Raw genomic sequence first — 3,530 nt, 5'->3', positions numbered from 1 at the left:
AAGTGGATCTTTAATGTCGGTTTTAAACCGACATTAAAGGTATACCTACAATGTTGGTTTAAAACCAACATTAAAGATCCGTTTTTTTTTAAAAAAATAAAACCGACATTATACATCCGGTTTCACTTTTTCCAACCGACATTAAAGCCCAAAATTCTTGTAGTGTTTAATGACCACCCTCACCAGGTTGCCGATCTTTTTTTTTTTCTTGCACACATGTTTTTTGCTTTTGTTTTTCAACAACGACGTTTTAGGATTGATAGTGTTTAAAGTTAGCTTTCAAGATCCAATGAGCAAAATGGTCACCTGGAATGAAGATGACAAGACTCCCCCTACAACTGGTTTGGTTTGGTGTCAAACGCAATCATACTTCTAATGGTTACATCGTCATGAAGTTGCAATTCCTTAATATATTCACTTGCCAACAATAAACTTTACTGGTAAAATCAACTTTGCTCTTTCTCAACTTGGAAGAATACATCCATAAGTTTCTAATGAACCCCATCGACTGCTCATTATCTTCCCTTGCATAAAGGACCGTATTGAGTGATTTTTAATTTTGCTTCTGGAATGTTTAGATACTATGTATTTGTGGTTCTAGAATGTCTAGGTAGAGTGTTATTTGTGGTATTCGTGTTATTTTTGAAGCAGTCTATCTCTTCACTTTCATTTGTACTTAATTTGGTTGTTTTAGTGTGGTTTTGTCATTTACTAATTAGTATTTTTTTATTATATGAATTCGTTTTGCTATTTTTATAATTTTGAAAAATTTTTTCCATTTTTCTAAATGAAACTTTAAAATTTGTTGTTTCCCTTGTCAGCCCCAAATATAATGGGGCAAAGCCCAATATGAAGGCTGAAATAGTGGGCTCTATCTTAACCACCCTATCAAGCCCATGGTAGTTGGATCACCAACTTTCAACTTGGACTTCAACAGAATAAAAACCTGAAATAGATAGAAGCTTTGTGTCAGGACTTTAGTACTTGAGCACTGGCATAGTTGATGGAGTCTTGTGAGGAAGAGTGCTAGGACATCTGCACGGGGCAGCACACAGGTGAAGAGCAAGGCAATGAGGCATCGGTAGGCATGCGTGGTGTTAGCGTGCGAGATCCTGTAAGCTTCTACTGGGGCGCACACAACAGATCAACATCTACACAACATAGCCTAAGCGAGCGACAATACATTCAAAGGTGCAGTGCCAGACAGATATATGGCCGTCATGGGCGCGTGCAAAGTGATGGGTGACAAGGCATGACATGCACATGGTGTACGCGGAAGATGCGGTCCTTGGCGCCAACTGGCTTGATGGACTAAACAATCATGTGAGGTGCACAAATGGGTAGTTGTGTCATATGGGATAAATATCCAAGATCATGTAGGTATCCATGTGGTTGACGTGTTGGTAATAACCCAAAATGTGAGTAATTATCTAAGTTAGTGGTGGGTGGATAGTTGTCGGAGGTGTGGACAATTACCTAAAATAGAGGAGAGTAGACTCCTAAATATAGGGATGTGTGTAGTTACGCTAGGTAGTGGGTGGTTACCAACCCATTGGAGAGTGAGCTCCTAAATTATAGGAAAGTGGGTGGTTACACATCCCACTAGTCCACTCCTCCACAAATCTCCAACTACCACCTCACCCCGCCTGTAAAAAGAGATTGTCCCAAGCCATTCCTTTGTGGGGGAAAATCTTTAATCATAGAGAGGATCATTCCTTTAGGGACAATCCTGATGGAGTTCTTTCCTTGCAAGCTCGGGGAATCAAGTTGGGGCCATGTTGTAATCCATCAAGGAGGAGTCTTGATGGAGGGTTCCAACGCCAATTTCGTAGAATTGGGCATGTCATGAGTTTCATGGCATGGGCCACTAGGCTGTATATGTTCCTTATTCATGTTATAATGAAAAGGTTGAGAGTGAGTTTTTCTGTGCATTGATTAGGTGTCCATTCTACTACTCTGCAACTTGTTCGTGGTGATTGAGATTCACGGTGGCAGCATTCCTCACTCATGCACGCTGTGTGCATGGATCTTGTGAACGGTGCGGTGCGGGAGTAATGATCAATGTTACATTAGAGTGTTCCGCAAATAACCCACATGAGGAACTATTTTAGAATAGGAAAAGGCTAACCAAGGAGATTATCCTTATACCGCCGAGATAAAAGTGCAAAAAAATCATACCTTGAACTTGATAAAGTAAAAATCTTAACATGTGTTTTCAATTATATCTTTTGTTTTTCTTAAAGGGCAGAATATAGGCTAAATTAAGGAGTCATTACTTTTTTGTGTTACACTTTTAAACTTTATGATCATCATTTCAAACCTCTTCTGGTTATGGATACTTCAATATTGGCATAATAAATAATATATTATAAAAGTTGACATTTTAATCCTTGATTTAAATAGTTAAAATTAATATTCACCAAAGTGTACAACAATGTGTGGAGGTATAAAACTGGTAATATCTGCCACAATGGTGGTTGCTTCGTATAATTGGTAGATGTTGCTTTTTAATAACCATAAATATAAAGTTAAAGTATTTCTCTCTAAAAAGTTTTGCACTATTAAGTAATTTTTGTTAAAAAAAAAACTTACTGTCAATTCAATTGAATAAATTGGAACTAAACGTGTCACTTCCGAAAGCATTATATCAAAACTCTTTCGATATTAAATTTCAAAAAATAGAAATTAAATATACCAACTTTGAAGTTACAAATATTAAATAGAAACTACATCTAAACATTAAAGACTAAACTTAATTAGTATGTAGGCTAAACACAAATAGGTTCTTACACTCGCATCATCAAAGAGCTGAACTTGCTCAAAGTTCAACCATATATCAAAATCCAACATTCATATGGTTTTTTTAGGGTAACAAATACGAACAAAAATTTAAGACTCGAACCTCAAAGTGAAAGAATATAGATGAGCATTAAATTATGTTCATATTGGTGATGTAGATTTGGTTGTAATGATGTACTTGAAACTAGGAGTATTTTCACGTGCTTTTTTTGTGAGATGGCATTTTTATATGTTCTGAGATGGGAAATGTAAAACTTTTGGTAAAGTTGTACTTCATGTAAATTTGTACTTATACATTGCATATGTATTCTTATTTGATGGTAAATAAGAATATATGTTGTAAAGTTGTACTTGTACTTGATGTTCTCAGATGTAAATAAGATGAAACAAGGCCTTTGATGATCCAAAAAAACACTACCTTTACTTATATATTGCTCCCTCAAAGCTCTACTAACAAAATAAATATAACTGAGCATAAATCAAGCCCCAAATGCTTAAAACTCATTCTTTAGTTCTTGAATCTGTTTAAATTAGTAATATCAAGGTAGGTAAGTATAATAGCTTTGCCATAACAAATTACAATTTTTTTTTAAATATGGATAGAAAGTATTTATAAGCTTAATTTTAAAAAATAAAATCAAACCAAATTTTGTAATTTATAATTTAATCCAATATTATCTTAGAATTTGTTTTCGATAACAATTGGGATTTGAATTGCATATATACCACAT

The sequence above is a fragment of the Benincasa hispida genome, chromosome 10, assembly GCF_009727055.1.
Source record: "Benincasa hispida cultivar B227 chromosome 10, ASM972705v1, whole genome shotgun sequence".
NCBI lineage: Eukaryota > Viridiplantae > Streptophyta > Magnoliopsida > Cucurbitales > Cucurbitaceae > Benincasa > Benincasa hispida.
Note: the sequence above shows the minus strand (reverse complement) of the source record.